This window comes from Dendrobates tinctorius, unplaced genomic scaffold (genome assembly GCF_039654945.1).
Source record: "Dendrobates tinctorius isolate UK_male_01 unplaced genomic scaffold, ASM3965494v1 ptg000226l, whole genome shotgun sequence".
NCBI lineage: Eukaryota > Metazoa > Chordata > Amphibia > Anura > Dendrobatidae > Dendrobates > Dendrobates tinctorius.
This window is the reverse complement of record NW_027361893.1, coordinates 6,558,979-6,578,927: the sequence shown is the minus strand read 5'-3', so window position 1 is coordinate 6,578,927 and position 19,949 is coordinate 6,558,979. Positions and strand designations below refer to the sequence as shown.

The window sequence follows — 19,949 nt, the reverse complement described above, 5'->3', positions numbered from 1 at the left end:
CAAGGGTCAATTTTAAAAACCGGATCCGGCGTAATCTGTCGAAAAACGGATAGAAAAACGGATGAACCGGATGAGACGGATCCGGTTTTGTCTGTCAAGAACAAGACGGATCCGGCAGAAAACCGGATCCGGCACATCAGGTTTTACAAAACATTTGCCGGATCCGGCATTCCGGCACGACGCCGGATCGCGCCTGACACCGAAAACCTCGCGCCTGACACCGAAAACCTGATGTGTGAAAGTAGCCTTAGACATACCTTCCATCCGTCCCGGATCTGGCGGGACAGTCCCAATTTTGACTGTCTGCCCCGATGTCCCGCCCGGGAGCTTATTTTTCCCGCATTGCACTGAGCCACCACGCTCCCCCATGCACCTACCCACCCTCGCCCTCCCAGAGAGACCCAGCGGCCACCGCAGCGCCTCACTGATAAATCCCAGCAATGATGTCATTGGTCTGTTCTGTGCACACAGGACCTGTGATGAGGTCACAGGAGGGAAGGAGTCAGGGGTCACATGATCAGGGGCCTCAGTGTGTGCAGGACTCTGCTGTGCTGGTTGTCATGGTGCTGGATGAGGGGAAGTTTGTGTGGGGTCAGGAGGGGTTTACAGTGTGGATGTAGCAGAGCCCGAGTGTGTATGAGGTGTACGGAGCAGAGTCATGTGTGTATGGGGTGTGTGGAGCCATACGTTTACGAGGTGTGCGGAGCAGAGCCCTGTGTGTACGAGGTGTACGGAGCGGAGCCGCACGTGTACGAGGTGTACGGAGCGGAGCCGCACGTGTCCGAGGTGTACGGAGCGGAGCCGCACGTGTCCGAGGTGTACGGAGCGGAGCCGCACGTGTCCGAGGTGTACGGAGCGGAGCCGCACGTGTCCGAGGTGTACGGAGCGGAGCCGCACGTGTACGAGGTGTACGGAGCGGAGCCGCACGTGTACGAGGTGTACGGAGCGGAGCCGCACGTGTACGAGGTGTACGGAGCGGAGCCGCGTGTGTACGAGGTGTGCGGAGCGGAACCGCATGTGTACGAAGTGTATGGAGCGGAGCCGCGTGTGTGCAAGGTGTACAGAGCGGAGCCGTGTGTGTACGAGATCTACGGAATGGAGCCGTGTGTGTACGGGATGTGCGGAGCCGCATGTGTACGCGGTGTACGGAGAGGATCTGTGTGTGTATGAGGTGTACGATGCGGACATGTGTACGGAGCGGAGTCAAGTATGTACGAGGTGTACAGAGCGGAGCCGCGTGTGTATAGGGTGTACGGAGCAGAGATGTATACGGAGCGGAGCTGCGTGTGTGCAAGCAGGGCTGTGGAGTCGAAGTCGGTGCTCATTTTAGTGAAGTCGGAGTTGGAGTCGATTTAAAATGGACATACTCCGACTCCTAAAATATATAATAAATTGGGTACAGTAGTTCAATGCAGAATATTCTGAATATTTTTTCATAGGAATTTGGGAAAGTTAGGAAATGTCCTATAAATGACTGTTCTTTTCCTGATTTAAGGCTACATTCACACACAGCGTTTTTGCTGCGTTTTTTGTGGATACGTTTTTCATCTGCAAAAGCAGATCAGCTTTTTAAAAAACCGCATCACCTGAAAGGTTTTTGAGCTCATAGATAATGTTTTCAATAGCAAAAGCAGATTAGAAATCTGCTCTATCTATATATCCATTTATCCATATCTGTCTCCATATCTTATCTGTACCAAAAAGAATGAAAGCCGGGTAGCACACAGACTAACACTTCCTGCCAGGCAAAGGAGGAGAAAAGAGCGTCTCAAACATCATTAACAAGATATTTTGTAAGTGACAAAGTTACTGTAACAATGACTGTATAAGAGAAAACAAGGGCGGGGGCGCAGACATAGGGCTTCACCTGGTATAAATCAATTAAAATATAAAAGTACTCTGGAGTACTCACCCTTTATGGGTTGTGTTCAGACACAACCACTCTCAACGTTTGTTGCAGTCATATAGCTGCTGCAGAGCTCGTGCAGGTGGACAGCGTCCACTAGGTATCATAAGTTGAGGATCCAAGAAAAGCACTTCTGAGCATCCGCGCTGCTTTAGTGATAAGAATTCTTCAGAAATCCATATAAATCTTTCAAGTTCTTTATTATATGTACTACAGAAACTACGCGTTTCGAGGTGACAAACCGCACCTCTTCTTCAGGTTACAGTACAGAGTTGTGATCGGTCTATACAAATGACAGCTTTATATGCTGTGTGGGCGCAACCGCCCGTTGTGAGAGAAGGGCGTCAACCTGCACATACTGCACATAAAGATATTTGGAAAAGACAAGCAAAGTGACATATATATATAGAAAAACATATATTCGGGATCGTGATAGTATTGTGTATCCTATTCAGACAATCAATGCAATAATATGGACTTTTATAATTAAATAAAAAGAAATATATGAAATATGTAGAACACAAAAAAAAGGGAACAAGAGAGGATAAGAACCAGTTTCATTGTGGTGAGTTTGAGACAAATGTCTGGCGGCTTCACCACTGAGCTATCATGACTGATGAGCTACCAGTGGTGAGGAGTAGTGGAGAGTAATTACTCATGTGATATAACTAGTGAAGATAGAGTGTGCAAAAAGTTTCCTTTCACCAATAGTAGTGATAAATGGGAGTGTATAAAAGGAGCTATATTTGGAGAAATTGTGCAAAAAGTTTCCTTTCACCAAAAATACACAATTTCTCCAAATATAGCTCCTTTTATACACTCCCATTTATCACTACTATTGGTGAAAGGAAACTTTTTGCACACTCTATCTTCACTAGTTATATCACATGAGTAATTACTCTCCACTACTCCTCACCACTGGTAGCTCATCAGTCATGATAGCTCAGTGGTGAAGCCGCCAGACATTTGTCTCAAACTCACCACAATGAAACTGGTTCTTATCCTCTCTTGTTCCTTTTTTTTTTGTGTTCTACATATTTCATATATTTCTTTTTATTCAATTATAAAAGTCCATATTATTGCATTGATTGTCTGAATAGGATACACAATACTATCACGATCCCGAATATATGTTTTTCTATATATATATGTCACTTTGCTTGTCTTTTCCAAATATCTTTATGTGCAGTATGTGCAGGTTGACGCCCTTCTCTCACAACGGGGGGTTACGCCCACACAGCATATAAAGCTGTCATTTGTATAGACCGATCACAACTCTGTACTGTAACCTGAAGAAGAGGTGCGGTTTGTCACCTCGAAACGCGTAGTTTCTGTAGTACATATAATAAAGAACTTGAAAGATTTATATGGATTTCTGAAGAATTCTTATCACTAAAGCAGCGCGGATGCTCAGAAGTGCTTTTCTTGGATCCTCAACTTATGACTGTAACAATGACAGCAGATATGATTAAAAGACAGCTTATACAGCTTGTTGTGAAGGACGGTGTACCATTAACATTATTTGCACGGCCAGCTTTTACAGCTCTTATTGGAGAAATGGCCGCAAACTTGGTGTTTCTCTGGAAAGAGAAAGTATTAGAAAATTAGTGATTGAAGAAGCCCTTAAACAAAAGGAAGATCTTAAAAAGACTCTCAAAAGACTCTTCATGTTTCTTACAATGGATGCCTGCACACGTCACAGAGTGAACTAGTTTGCCATCAATTTTCGATATGTTTGTGACAACAAAAATTGTTATCAACACGCTGGCAGTAAAAGATACTAAAGCTCATCACAGCAGCCAGTTTCTCCAGGCCTTAGTGGAAAAAGTTCTGCAAGATTACAAACTCAAAAAAGAACAGGTTATTGCTATTGTAACGGACAATGCTTCAAACATAAGTACAATTACACTGATGAATGAGAGTAATGAACAACAGCTAGAGGAACATTTAGGATTCAGTATGTTTGAGATGGAAGGCCACAGTGCTGTTCATGTAACTGAGGAACAAACAGATATTACTACAGAAGAACAGCAAAATTATACTGCAGAAATAGGTGATCTTGTTGAAGCTGCTTCAAAGCACTTTCCTATTCATCACATGCGCTGTGTTGTGCACACGCTGCAGCTGGCAATAAGAGATAGTCTGCAAGAGGGACATGCTGGAAATCTGATTGGAAAAGTGAGGAAATTGGTTATTGCTGCCAGAACCCCTAAAATTGATTCCATCTTGAAGAGACGTGCTGGAAAAGGGCAATTGTTGATCAACTAAAACCATTTCTTATAGATATGGCGAACCCTCAGGTAACCTTAAATGAAGGTCAATGGACACAGGTGGCTGAATTGAAGGAATTGCTTAATCACCCATTTACTGTGACTAAAAAATTACAAGCTGAGGATTTAACTCCTGGCATTTTCATGAGGGAGCGGAAGAACTTGCTATTTTGCTGTTTAATCGCAGATGGCATTTCTGCTTCAATGAAACGGAGAGAGACACAGCTATTGGAAAATAAAACTTTTCTGGCAGCTGTTTATGTGGACCCAAGTCATCGTATATTGCTTAATGATCAACAGCTTACTAAAGGAAAAGAAGCTCTGACTGAGGTAGCAGTTAGGAAGAGTGGCCTACAGGAGGATTGCCAGGCGCAACAGGACACTGGTCCTGACAGTGCTACTGCTGCCATATCTTCATCCTCATCAGATGAGGAGTTTGACTTTGACAAGTATTTGGATGACATGGAGCAGGCAAAGCGTTGCTGCAAGGAAAAAGATTTAACTCTGTCTCCTATAGCAAGCAGATTGACCTTATTTCAGCAAAATGTTTCACTTGCTCTCAAAGAAATAGAAAAATTCAACCTTTCATCAAAACTGACTGTGCATGAGGCAATTCCTTTATACCCGGAAATTGTTAGAGATGTTGCCCATGTGGTTACGGCTTTGCCTCCAACCCAAGTTAGTGTAGAGAGGTTGTTATCTGGCCTTAAAATTATTAGGTCAGATTTGAGGTCATCGATGAAGGAGGATCTGATGGAGGCAATTTTATTTCTTAGAACAAATTCATAGACTGCACAAATGTTATTTAGTATGTTTTTGTTGAAAACTGCTTTTTGCCACTTATAGTTTATTACATAGTGTTATATATATACAGTATATATACACACACTATATATATATATATATATAATGAGAGAATTGGGATCCAGCAAAAACATGAAAGTTCACCAGAATTATAAAATCTTCTTCTTTATTTATCCATTAATTCATATAAAAAATGTATGAGGAACTCCAAACAATTGGTAACATTCCAGCAAAGGGACTACATGTTTCAGCACTATGTGCCTTCTTCACGGTCCTTTTTTGAAAAAAATAGGATAAATAAAGAAGAAGAATTTATAATTCTGGTGAACTTTCATGTTTTTGCTGGATCCCAATTCTCTCATATTTCTATTTGTTGGGGCACACTCCCTGCCTGGATCCGTGCAGAATATAAGGTGAACACCGATGAGGAACTCCTTTATGGTGAGCTGGCTATATGTTCTTTACATTGTTTGAATATATATATATATATACGATATTACATAGTGTATTACATATTTACAATTTATTACAGTTTTTTGTGTTCTAAAGTTGTATTCCAATAAACATATATTATGTTCTATCTAAATATCTTGATTATTGTATCATAAAAATGATTTAATGTCTAATTTTTCACTTAAATATAAGCAATATATGTGGGAGTCGGAGTCGTGGAGTTGGAGTCGGTGTAGGGGAAATTGAGGAGTCGGAGTCACAGGTTTGGCTTACCAACTCCACAGCCCTGTGTGCAAGGTGTACAGAGCGGAGCCGTGTGTGTACGAGATCTACGAAATGGAGCCGTGTGTGTACGGGGTGTGCCGAGCCGCATGTGTACGCGGTGTATGGAGCGGAGCTGCGTATGTACGAGGTGTACAGAGCAGAGATGTGTACGGAGCAGAGCCATGTGTGTACGAGGTGTACGGAGTGGAGTCGTGTGTGTACTAGATGTACGGAGCAGAGCTGTGTGTGTACGAGGTGTACGGAGCGGAGCCGTGTGTGTCCCCGAGGTGTATGGAGCAAAGTCGTATGTGTACAAGGTTTATGGAGTGGAGCCATGTGTGTACAAGGTGTACAGAGCATGGCCGCGTGTATACAAGGTGTATGGATCAGAGCCGCATGTGTAGGAGGTTTACGGAGTGGAGCCATGTGTGTACTGAGTGGAGCCGTGTGTGCGAGGTGTACGGAGCGGCGCCGTGTGTGTACAAGGCATACAAAGTGGAACTGTGAGTGTACGAGGTGTTTGGTGGGGAGCATTCATACCTCCCAAACATCCCGGATCCAGCGGGACAGTCACGATTTTGAGAGAGAGTCTGCCCCACTGCCCCGGCCGGGAGCTTACTTTTCACACTGACACAAGAGTACACGACGGAGCCCCGAGGAGCACTTTAGAATTCCCAAGTGACGTGCCACTCGGATGTGACGAGCTAGAAGCTGACCGGAAATTATATAATTTCAGGAGAAGATTGTGACTGAACCATGGAGGCTCTTCAGGGTATGCTTCAGATCCATCACTGTCCTCCTCCAACAGCGCGGAAAGCGGGATCGCCTTGGACTCAGGGATGTCGGCCATGTGAGCTGATCATGATATGTCCTGCACTGGGAGGCTCTGGTGGGCACTACAATGGGAGCCGGGCTGCTATAGTATCTTTATAGAATCTTTCTTTCTTTCTCTGTTCTTTCTTTCCCCTCTTTCTCTCCCCCTCTTTCTCTGTTCTTTCTTTCCCCTCTTTCTTTCTCTTTCATTCTCGCTCTCTGTTTATTCTTTCTTTCTCTCTGTTTATTCTTTCTTTATTATTTATTCTTATTCCTTTTGGAAGTGCATTGAGCTGCAAGGTGGTGTGCTGGTAAAAGGGGAGAAAAAAAAAAAAAAAACTCTTTTAAATCTTCCTGAGCGAGTGTGAACGAGCTGAGTGTGACCTGAGCGTAAGTGCGAACTGTGGTAAGTGTGTGACTTGAAATTCAGTGAAGAGGTATTTGGAAAACCTTTAACAAATACCTGTGTGAGTTGCTGAATTGTAAGTTGCTGAGTGCTTTCTACCTGTTCAATTTTTGCGGGGCTTTGGGGGCTTGTTTAACCTATATTTTCTCTCTTCAGGGTTAATCTCTTATTTTACTATCTGTGTTTTTAAGGGTAAACTATATTGCATTTAAATCTTGAGGTGTAACTATATTCACAAGGGGTTAATTAAGGGTGGGAGTTCATACAGTAATTAAGGGTTTATAAGGGGCAGCTGGTTCTGGCTCAACTCCTTTTGGAAGTGCATTGAGCAGCAAGGTGGTGTGCTGGTAAAAGGGGAAAAAAAAAAAAAAAAAAAACTCTTTTAAATCTTCTGCCTGAGCGAGTGTGAACGAGGTGAGTGTGACCTGAGCGTAAGTGCAAACTGTGGTAAGTGTGTGACTTGAAATTCAGTGACTTTAGATTCAGGGAGTTTCCAAGGGAGGTCTTACTGAATTGCTGTTATATTAATACTTTTTTTTTTTTTTTTTTTAATTTATTTTTGCTTATCTTATTGTCTGGTGCAATCCCCATTAGGATGTGCTCCACTATTGCCAATGCCATCCAGTGCACGTCTTGCCGCATGTATGAAATCCTTGAACAGCCGGTCAAGGGTGCATACTGCTGTGTGAGATGTGAGCACGTTGTGCATTTGGAAGCCCAGATACTGGATCTAAATGTGCAGCTGGCAACACTGAGATCCATAGACAATATGGAAAGGAGTCTTCTGCTCACTGAGCAGACGCTCAATGGGATAGATGAGGGGGGGATGCTAGGTTGGAGCTGCAGGACAATGAAGCAGCTAGCTGGGTGACAGTTAGAAGGCTGGGTAGAGGGAAGAGCACCAGGGAGGCTAGTCCTGATCTGGCACACCCCAATAAGTTTGCTAAGTTGGCAGATGAGGGGAGTGTTAGTGCAGGAGTAGCACTGCTGCAGCAAGGCATGTCCTCTGAAAGCCGGAGGAGTGTCTGCTCCAGTAAGGGGGGAAATAGGAGAGCAGGGCAGGCCAGACAGGTTCTGGTAGTGGGAGACTCAATTATTAGGGGAACAGATAGGGCAATCTGTCACAAAGACAGGGATCGGCGAACGGTGTGCTGCCTACCTGGCGCTCGAGTCCGACACATCGCTGATCGGGTTGACAGATTACTGGGAGGGGCTGGAGAGGATCCAGCGGTCATGGTGCACATTGGCACAAATGACAAAGTTAGAGGTAGGTGGAAGGTCCTTAAAGATGATTTCAGGGAATTAGGCTGTAAGCTTAAAGCAAGGACCTCCAAGTATTTTCGGAAATACTTCCTGTACCACGTGCCACACCAGAGAGGCAACGGGAGATTAGGGAGGTTAATAAGTGGCTCAGGAATTTGTGTAGGAAGGAGGGGTTTGGGTTCCTGCAGAACTGGGCCGACTTCTCAGTTGGCTACAGGTTCTACGCTAGGGACGGGCTGCACCTCAATGGGGAGGGTGCAGCTCTGCTGGGGGAGAAAATGGCTAGAAGGTTGGAGGAGTGTTTAAACTAGGGACGGGGGGAGGGTATTCCTTTTATAGGAGGGGAAGACAGTGCAGATAGAGACCTGGGCACAAATAATGACATTGGGGGTGGGGGTGGGGGTGGCATGGGGGGTGGGGTTAGAACAGTTAATAATTTAAGAAAGAATAGAGGTACAGAGAGATACAAAAAGTGCATGTATACTAATGCCAGAAGTCTCGCCAACAAAATGGAGGAATTGGAGTTAATGTTGTTGGAACATAATTATGACATGGTGGGGATATCTGAGACATGGCTGGATGAGAGCCATGACTGGGCTGTTAATTTACAGGGCTATAGTCTGTTCAGAAATGACCGAACAAATAAGCGAGGGGGAGGCGTGTGTTTATATGTAAAATCATCCTTAAAACCCATCCTTCGTGATAATATATATGAATCTAATGAAAATGTAGAGTCCCTGTGGGTAGAGATAAGGGGAGGGGGGAAAAATAATAAATTACTGATAGGGGTTTGTTATAAATCTCCAAAAATAATGGAAGCTACAGAGAATATCCTCATAAAGCAAATAGATGAAGCAGCGACTCAAGGAGAAGTCATTATTATGGGGGACTTCAACTACCCTGAAATACATTGGGGAACCGAAACCTGCAGTTCCAGCAAGGGTAATAGGTTTCTGACAACGATGAGAGACAATTACCTTTCACAACTGGTTCAGGACCCAACAAGACGGGGGGCACTGCTAGACCTAATATTAACCAACAGGCCAGACCGCATATCAAATGTAAGGGTTGAGGGTCACTTGGGTAATAGTGATCACAAATTAATAAGTTTTCATGTATCCTTTAATAAGATGTGTAGTAGAGGGGTTACAAGGACACTAAACTTCAGGAAGGCAAATTTCCAACGGATGAGAGATGATCTTGGTGCAATTAACTGGGACGATATCCTGAGACATAAAAATACACAAAGAAAATGGGAGACATTTATTAGCATCCTGAATAGGACCTGTGCACAATATATACCGTATGGGAATAAACATGCGAGAAGTAGGAGGAAACCACTATGGCTAAATAGAGCTGTAAGGGGCGCAATAAGAGATAAAAAATAAAGCATTTAGAGAATTAAAGCAAGTAGGTAGTGATGAGGCATTAAATAAATACAGAAGATTAAATAAATTCTGTAAAAAGCAAATCAAGACAGCAAAGATTGAGACAGAGAGACTCATTGCAAGAGAAAGTAAAAATAATCCCAAAATATTCTTTAACTACATAAATAGTAAGAAGCTAAAAAATGATAGTGTTGGTCCCCTTAAAAATAGTCTGGGTGAAATGGTGGATGAGGATGAGGAAAAAGCCAATATGCTAAATAACTTTTTTTCAACAGTATTTACACAAGAAAATCCCATGACGGATAACATGATCAGGGATAAAAATTCTCCATTAAATGTCACCTGCTTAACCCAGCAGGAAGTACGGCGGCGTCTACAAATCACTAAAATTGACAAATCCCCGGGCCGGATTGGGATACACCCCCGAGTACTGCAGGAATTAAGCACAGTCATAGATAGACCACTATTTTTAATCTTTAAAAATTCCATAATAACAGGGTCTGTACCACAGGACTGGCGTATAGCAAATGTGGTGCCAATATTCAAAAAGGGACAAAAACTGAACTTGGAAATTATAGGCCAGTAAGTTTAACCTCAACTGTGGGTAAAATCCTGGAGGGTTTTCTAAGAGATACTATACTGGAGTATCTGGAGAAGAATAACCTTATGACCCAATATCAACATGGGTTTACAAGAGACCGTTCCTGTCAGACTAATCTGATAAGCTTTTATGAAGAGGTAAGTTCCGGACTGGACCAAGGGAATGCAGTGGACGTGGTGTACATGGACTTTTCAAAAGCTTTTGATAAGGTGCCACACAAAAGGTTGATACATAAAATGAGAACAATGGGGATAGGGGAAAATATGTGTAGGTGGGTTAAGAGCTGGCTCAGGGATAGGAAACAAAGGGTGGTTATTAATGGAGCACACTCGGACTGGGTCACGGTTAGCAGTGGGGTACCACAGGGGTCAGTTTTGGGCCCGCTTCTTTTTAACATATTTATTAATGACCTTGTAGGGGGCATAGAGAGTAGAATTTCAATATTTGCAGATGACACTAAACTCTGCAGGGTAATTAATACAGAGGAGGACAATTTTATATTACAGGAGGATTTATGTAAACTAGAAGCTTGGGCTGATAAATGGCAAATGAGCTTTAATGGGGATAAATGTAAGGTCATGCACTTGGGTAGATCGAACAAGATGTATAATTATGTGCTTAATTGTAAAACACTGGGCAAAACTGTCAATGAAAAAGACCTGGGTGTATTGGTGGACGTCAAACTCTCATTTAGTGGCTAGAGTCAAGCAGCTGCTGCAAAGGCAAATAAAATAATGGGATGCATTAAAAGAGGCATAGATGCTCATGAGGAGAACATAATTTTACCTCTATATAAGTCACTAGTGCGACCACACTTAGAATACTGTGTACAGTTCTGGTCTCCGGTGTATAAGAAAGACATAGCTGAACTGGAGCGGGTGCAGAGAAGAGCGACCAAGGTTATTAGGGAACTAGGGGGTCTGCAATACCAAGACAGGTTATTACACTTGGGGTTATTTAGTTTGGAGAATCGAAGGCTTAGGGGTGATCTTATTACAATATATAAATATATGTGGGGACAATACAAAGACCTTTCTAATGATCTTTTTACTCTTAGACCTGTGACGGGGACAAGGGGGCATCCTCTACGTCTGGAGGAAAGAAGGTTTAAGCATACTCACAGACGCGGATTCTTTACTGTAAGAGCAGTGAGACTATGGAACTCTCTGCCATATGATGTTGTAATGAGTGATTCACTACTAAAATTTAAGAAGGGACTGGATGCCTTTCTTGAAAAGTATAATATTACAGGGTATATACACTAGTCTCCTTAATATTGCGTTGATCCAGGGAGCTAGTCTGATTGCCGTATGTGGAGTCGGGAAGGAATTTTTTTCCCCAATGTGAAGCTTACTGTTGCCACATGGGTTTTTTTTTGCCTTCCTCTGGATCAACATGTTAGGATAGGATATGGGTTGAACTAGATGGACTTAAAGTCTCCCTTCAACCTTAATAACTATGTTACTATGTTTATCTCTATCTCTCTGTTCTTTCTTTTTCTCTTTCATTCTTTCTCTCTCTCTGTTTCTTTCTCTCTATCTCTGTTCTTTCTTTCTTTCTCTTTCATTCATTCTCTCTCTGTTCTTTCTTTCCCCTCTTTCTTACTCTCTCCCTCTGTTCTTTATTTCTTTTCCCTTTCTTTCTCTCTGTTCCTTCTTGCTTTCCCCTCTTTTTTTTCTGTCCCCTATTTGTTTCTCTCTGCTCTTTCTTTCTCTCTATCTCTGTTCTTTCTTTCTCTGTTCTTTCCTCTTTCTCTCTCCCTCTCTGTTTTCTTTCTTTCCCCTCTTTCTTTCTCTTTCTTTCGTTCTCTCTGTTCTTTCTTTCCCCTCTCTTTCTCTCTCCCTCTCTGTTCTTTCTTTCCCCTCTTTTTTTTTTCTCTCTCTCTCTGTTCTTTTTTTTCTGTCCCCTCTTTCTTTCTCTCTCTGTTCTTTCTTTCCCCTCTTTCTTTCTCTCTCTGTTCTTTCTTTCCCCTCTTTCTTTCTCTCTCTGTTCTTTCTTTCCCCTCTTTCTCTCTCTTCTTTCTTTCTCTGTCCTTTCTCTCTCTGTCCTTTCTCTCTCTGTCCTTTCTCTCTCTGTTCTTTCTTTCTCTCTGTTCTATCTTTCTCTCTGTCCTTTCTCTCTCTGTCCTTTCTCTCTCTGTTCTTTCTTTCTCTCTGTTCTTTCTTTCTCTCTGTTCTTTCTTTCTCTCTGTTCTTTCTTTCTCTCTGTTCTTTCTTTCTCTGTTTCTTTCTTTCTCTGTTTCTTTCTTTCTCTGTTTCTTTATTTCTCTTTCATTCTTTCTTTCTCTCTCTGTTCTTTCTATCCCATCTTTCTATCTCTATCCCTCCCTGTTCTTTCTTTCTTTCTTTCCCGTTTCTTTCTTTCTTTCTCGCTCTGTTCCTTCTATCTTAACTTTCTTTTTTATGTACCCTCTTTCTTTCTCTCTGTTCTTTCTTTCTCTCTCTGTTTCTTTCTTTCGCTTTCTTTCTCTCTCTGTTCTTTCTTTCCCCTCTTTCTCTCCCTCTCTGTTCGTTCTTTCCCTTCTTTTTTCTCTCTGTTCTTTTTTCTGTCCCCTCTTTCTTTTTCTCTCTGTTCTTTCTTTTTTCTCTGTTTCTTTCTTGCTTCTTTCTTTCTCTCCTTTCTTTCTCTCCTTTCTTTCTCTCCTTTCTTTCTCTCTCTCTCTGTTTTCTTTTTTCTCTGTTCTTTCCTTCCCCTCTCTCTTTCTCTCTCCCTCTCTGTTCTTTCTTTCTTTCTTTTTCTTTTCCTTCTTCGTTCTTTCCCCTCTTTGTTTCTCTCTGTTCTTTCTTTCTCTCTCTTTGTTTTCTTTTTTTCTCTCTCTATCTGTTCTTTCCTTCTTTTTCTCAGTACCAGTCAGTATGCCCACAGTACCAGCCACTGTGCCCATAATGCCAGCCACTGTGCCCTCAGTACCAGTCAGTGTGATCAGCAGTGCTAAATGGGTGTGGTTGGGGCATGAACAAGGGTGTGACTAGTTGGAAATGGATGTGGTCAGGCGTGGCCTAAAATTTGCCACGGCGCGATGCAACCTTTTTCCCTCTTTCCCTTCTTCAAAGGTTGGGAAGTATGTCTTAGATGCCATGTTTGCTTTAGCAGCAACAAGTAGTTAAACTGCCAGGGTTTTTGTTGCAGCCACACCTGTGCCATCCCTGCGGAGTACATCTATGCTCTGGGGCCCAAAAGAGTTCATTTTTTTAAAATAATTGTTTATTGTGTGAAAAAATAAAATGTGTATTCTGCTTTTCCCATATTTTCTTATTTTTACAAGAATTGTTGGAGTCAATTTTCTTTAGAAACATTTTAATATCTGTTTTTTTCTGGTGTTTTCTTGTAATATAGGAAAGCCTAAAGCCAGAAATAAACCCCATAAAACACTTTACATGGAGACTTTGGGATCAGATCATTTCTGTCCTTTGTGCTTATGAAAACAAGAAAACCTTTTATAAAAGCCTCAAACTTCTGTGTGTGAATCAGACCTGAGATCTAATGTGATAGAAGATTACAGTGCGGGGAAGACGGGAAACCTTCATATAGACGGCCGGTGGGGATGGAGTCAGTGACGGACTCTGGACAAATATGTTTCTAGAGCCGTAGTAGAAGATGAAGATGTCGTCCTCATCATGAAGTAGTTATTTCTCCTGTCACGTGTAATGAATATCTCCTGCAGTATTGCTAAGGCCGATTCCAGTGTCGGTAAATGAGACGAGAATTAGCGTTATGGAAGATGAGTCTATGAGGAACGTATTCAGCTGCCGACTCCGAGGGAGAAACTGCTTGTTGTCTGTGGCCTAAATATATAGGTTTTATTAGTAGATGTAAAGAAGGAAACTAAATACTGTAAAATAATAAATTTCCTCATATATTTCCCTTATTATCTCCAGTAATTGTATTATTACACAGGATTTTTATGATGTTACATCGGCTCATCTTCTCATTCAGGTCTCTACAATATCGGATCCTCTCAGTGAAGATCTTCTATATAAGAGAATTTTCCTGATTTACCCATCAAAGACGGATATGGACAGAGACAAGATGGCCGAGAGGATATTACACCTCACCCTAGAGATCCTCTTCCAGCTTACTGGAGAGGTGAGAGATTCTGATGACGTCACATTACATCATTCTCATCTATGGGAATAACAGTTGGACAGAACTGGAGAGGTGAGGACTCTGGGAGTGTCTGTAGTGAGATTTATTAATGTGTCTCTCCATAACCAGGATTACACAGTAGTGAAGAAGACCTCTAGTGAGCGCTGTCAGGACCCTGTGTCTGAGGGATGGGGAAGACCCCTGAGCCCAATCACTGGGCCTCCACCTCACCCCCTGATACATGAGGACATCAATCACCAGAAGATCCTAGAACTCACCTACAAGATGAATGAGATGCTGACTGGAGAGGTGACACTGCTGGGAATGCTGGGACATTATACAGTAACGCTATGAAGGGATTGAGGGATGACGATATCTTTATATGTGTCAGGTTCTTATAAGGTGTCAGGATATCGCTGTATATTTTTCCATGGAGGAGAGGGAGTATTTAGAAGGACACAAAGATCTGTACAAGGACGTCATGATGGAGGTTCCCCAGCCCCTCACATCACCAGGTAATAGACAGGACTAAATACACATGGCCTATAATTATCTGTATGTAAAGAATTAATTCAGTCCCTGTATGTGTTTCCTCCAGTTCTATCCAATAAGAGGACAACACCAGAGAGATGTCCCTGTCCTCTTCTTCCACAAGACTGTAAACAAGAAGATCCCCATGCTCCTCAGGATCATCAGGTAGATGGAGAGAAGGTGTCATGAGATCTCCCCTATGATGTGTAGACGGCTGTGAAGGTCTTGTGCTCAGTCTTGTTTTATCCACCAGTATTATATGTTTTATACTTGTGTAATGAGAACGGTGGAGATGGCAGGATTAGAGCTGATCATAGATGTGACTTCTCCATCTGTCTGTGACTTTTACAATATTTGTTTCAGGGTGAAGATCTGACCCATATTAATACTACAGAGACATATGTGAGGGGTGATGAGAGGTGTAAAGAGGAGATTCCTACATATGACTACCCAGGTGAGTAGTAACCACTAAATGCAGAGAAGTCACAGATTCATCTTACAGGAAAGATATGTATCTTTGTACCGTGTTAGCCAGTAGAGAGAAATACATTTAGAATTGAGAGTCCTCAGTGGTTGATGCCTTTTAATGGCTAACTGAAAAGATGGTAACAAATTGCAAGCTTTCTAGACTACTCAGGTCTTTTCATCAGGCATAGAATAATACAAAATCTGAAGAATCACATATTTATACACAACACAACACAGCACAGAAAGAAATAATGCAATAGATAAGACAAGAGACGTGAAGCAGAGCTATCATTATAAGAGAGTGATAAACAGTTGTGGCCATAAATATTGGAACAGTTCATAGATAAGGAGTGTGAATGTTTTATTGTCCTCTGATTGGGGTCTGAGTTCTGTGTTGTGATGGCCCCGCAAGGTCTGGGGTGCAAATTCCTTAATTGATGTAAAATGACATAAATCCATACAGCACATTCATTCCTGCATTGAGATTCTTCTCAGTCACCGTCTGTTACTGCTATGTCGGTGGTGTCTTCTGACCGTATCACAATCATGAGATCACCATTTTGCCTCTAGACCACAACATTCTCCTCCACTCAAAACTGTTCAAATGACCTTTGGCATTGAAAGCCCTTTTCTATAGAACTTACCACCTGGAGGATCCACCTAGCTCCTGGGATTAGAAGACGCAGACCCTTACCTGCCCAGGTCTGTAAACTACAAAGCAAAGTGACAGTGTATGTAGGATCTGCTGACAAGTTAGAAAATCACTTGAATAAAAGTATTCTGATGGGCCTGTAAGAGAAATTGGAGGGTAATGATGCTGTTGGCTTCCTAGAACCCTGATATCTTATTGGATGAATCTACCTTCTCTCCCTTGTGTGCTGCTGAATGTCTCATATGGTCCCTACAAGACCAGGTCCAGTCTTTCTGGCCAAACTTCACTTTTATGATCGACATCATTAAATGTGCAGTGAGGCCAAGTGTGAATTTCTGTACAATAACAACAGAGTTTCCCTTTATCCTGACTTTTCAATTTGTATTAAAACTAACAAATTTCAAGGAGGATTGTGATAAACTACATAAAACCATTACACTTGTGCCATGATATATCTCTAAGCTGTGCATGGCTGATGGGCTCAGGACTCATAGTGGCTCCAATGGTCCATCATAAATGAGTGCAACTCCGGTTTACTGTTGGAGTTCTCCCCTCATGCATAAGTTGTTGTTGGGGATGTAGCATTTTTATTTATTCTGTGTTTTTTTTTTTTACCTGCTCATTCTGTGTGATTGATTGTGGTGGGATTGTTCTGCGTCACTTATGTGAGTCTGTAGCTCACTGATAGTCTTAAAAAAACCTCTCCATCGCTTTTTCCAAATGCATAAGAGTCTTACTGTAAATAAAAGCTCTCCATTGCCTTAGATCTAAATTTAAGGTGAACCCTTCAGCAGGATTGTACACAGCAACCTACACATAGTGTCAGGTCAGCGCTGTTATACTGATTACATTGATATCTGGTGATGAAATCCGTCTTGTGGTTGTTTTTTATTTTTTTTTCTAAGCCTCACAATATTATATATGAATTATGTAAAAATGCAGAGCAGGTCACTGAGGGATCAGTAACCTGTCAAAAGCCAATACAGATGTATATGTAAGCAGAGAGAAGCATATGTAAGCAGAGCACCACATAAAGCCCCGCCCACAGATCCACCACAGCCCCGCCCCAGAGCACAAGAATCTCATAAACTGAAAACTACAAATTCAGATTAAACAACAACCACAAGACTGATTTCATCTACCAAGGTATCATTGTAATCAGTATAACGGCACCGACCTGACAGTGTCTGTAGGTTACTGTGCACAATCCTGCTGACAGGTTCCCTTTAAGATATCACAGCTCTGCACTATTATACACAGTTCTCGTTAAATGTGTAATATTTCTTCTTGAAACTCATCTGACAGAAAATATTGGACCTTATGATAGTTTAGATTGTGAAGTCACCGAGCCCCACATGCTAATTACCCCAGAGAGGTTTCACCACTAGTTACTCATTTATTACTGATGAAGACTGTTGGGTTTGATCATTTCAGTAGATGTTATTGTCTATTGTCACAGTTAGTGATTACAGTAATTTGTGTCCAAAATATTCTGATTTATCCTCTTCCCGCAGCCAGTTTTGTGTTCCTAATCAGGCCCCATTTTTAAAATCTGACATGTGTCACTTTATGTGGTGATAACTTTGGAAATATTCACAAAGGATAATAGAAAACAAATGAATCTTACAAATTATTTTCCAACTTCGCACAACACCCTGCATACGATTGTACACTACTGTCTGGGCACATGGCAGTGTTCAGAAGGGAAGGAGCGCCATTTAGCTGTTTGAATGCAGATCTAGCTGGAATAGTTGGCAGACACAATGTATTGGGTCACCTGGCAGCTGAAAAGATGTCCACCATGAACATGCTTGGCACTATCTTCTCTGCTTTCCATATCCCAAGGATTGCCTTGCTCATCGCACTTTAACATCCTTAAATGCACATGGACTTACTGTACACTGGGATCCCCTAGGCTTGGACCATGGTGTTACCTGCTATTCTGTGGTTTTGGATGGCAAAAAGAATAGTCCGGTAGCTGGGTCAGAACCAGAAGGACAGAATACAGAATCAGAAGACACAAGAGTAGTCAGTAAACGGGCCACGGTCACAACAGGAAATACACATGCCTTGAGCTGATCACAGAGGACTGAACCAAAGGAGAACAACGCTGCATCTAGCAGAATCCGGTGATATGCTTTGAGCTTTAGTAGGGTGTGGTACTTTCCCATTGACTGAAGTAGGGAGCAGATTACTCTAGCTGGACAGCAGGAACAGATCCCAGATGAGATTGGAAACACCATATGCAGAAGCCCTAATATAACTAAATGACAGAAAACCAGAATAGTCGAAATCCTCATAAATAAATAAGTAAATCCTTTATAAATTAATTCACTGAGGGTTATAATCTATAGGAAAGGTGAATATTTTGACTCCACAGCCGCTTTCTGGAAATTAACATGCAGTGGGTGTTGTAGAGTGAAAATTACACATTTGCCATTTTGTTACCCAACACATAGTGCCCAGATTGTGCTCCAGGAGACACACACCATAAATTAGGTGGATTCTTCTCACTATAATATTACTAAATACAGGGATCCTATATGTTGTTTGCGCACACTGCAAGACTCAGAAGTGAGAGCGGATTTTGCTGGATTGGTTTATAGAAACCTTGTTGCTCTTCAACAGCCTTTGAGCCACTAATAGTGTGGGAACCTCTGTTTTTCCATTGACAGATGTTGGACCTGAATGGGAATTGTGAGAGAATTGGTATTATTTTTGCCTACATAATATTGATTTAGTTTCTTATAATTCTATATTTGGGAGGCAGAATGAACAAACAGTTGATCACCACACACTACAGGTTCATCCAACAAGGTTTTCTATTGGACTGTGAACTGTCATTGTCTTGGTAAATAACGTTTTTTTACATAGCTTGCCATTTTTATGGACAGTTTAAGTAGAAATGTTCAAAAAATAAAACTCAAGGATATTTTATTACAAAATAATTATTTTTTTTATCTTAGCTGATGACTGTGCCACGAAATCAGAGGGACAGCTGACATCTTCAATTTTCAAATTTGACGATCTTGATATCCTACAAGATACAACTGAAGTGATTGCTGTTACTCCAGTTATACTGTCATCCATTCACAGCAAAGATCTGTCATCTGATCCTATGAAACAGGTCCCATCTTCTGATTCATTACCGACTACTAAGGAAAATCAAAGTCACAAAAGAGGCATTAAAACACAAACTGCTCCTAAACCAAAGAAGTCCTTTTCATGTGCAGAATGTGGGAAATATTTTAAATGGAAATCACATTTTGTTACTCACCAGAGAACTCACACAGGGGAGAAGCCTTTTTCATGTTCAGAATGTGGAAAATGCTTTCACCGGAAATCGATTCTTGATGGCCACCAGAGAACTCACACAGGGGAGAAGCCTTTTTCATGTTCAGAATGTGGGAAATGTTTTAACCGGAAATCAGATTTGGTTAATCACCAGAGAACCCACACAGGGGTGAAGCCTTTTGCATGTTCAGAATGTGGGAAATGTTTTAACCAGAAAGGGCATCTTGATAGCCACCAGAGATTTCACAGAGGGGAGAAGCCTTTTTCATGTTCAGAATGTGGGAAATGTTTTGGATGGAAAACAAGTTTTGAAAGCCACCAGAGAACTCACACAGGGGAGAAGCCTTTTGCATGTTCAGAATGTGGGAAATGTTTTAACCGGAAATCGATTCTTGATGGCCACCAGAGAACTCACACAGGGGAGAAGCCTTTTTCATGTTCAGAATGTGGGAAATGTTTTAACAGGAAATCAGATTTGGTTAATCACCAGAGAACCCACACAGGAGAGAAGCCTTTTGCATGTTCAGAATGTGGGAAATGTTTTAACCAGAAAGGGCATCTTGATAGCCACCAGAGATCTCACACAGGGGAGAAGCCTTTTTCCTGTTCAGAATGTGGGAAATGTTTTAACCGGAAATATCATCTTGTTAGACATCAGAGCAGTCACACAGCGGAGAACCCTTTTTCCTGTTCAGAATGTGGGAAATGTTTTAACCAGAAAGTGCGTCTTGTTAAACATCAGAGTAGTCA

The 19,949-nt window shown here is 41.9% G+C and overlaps 1 pseudogene; it reads left to right on the top strand.

Annotated features, from left to right (window-relative positions):
• The window catches only part of LOC141059268 (uncharacterized), a 285,741-nt pseudogene that overhangs the window by 202,854 nt on the left and 62,938 nt on the right, over positions 1-19,949 (top strand).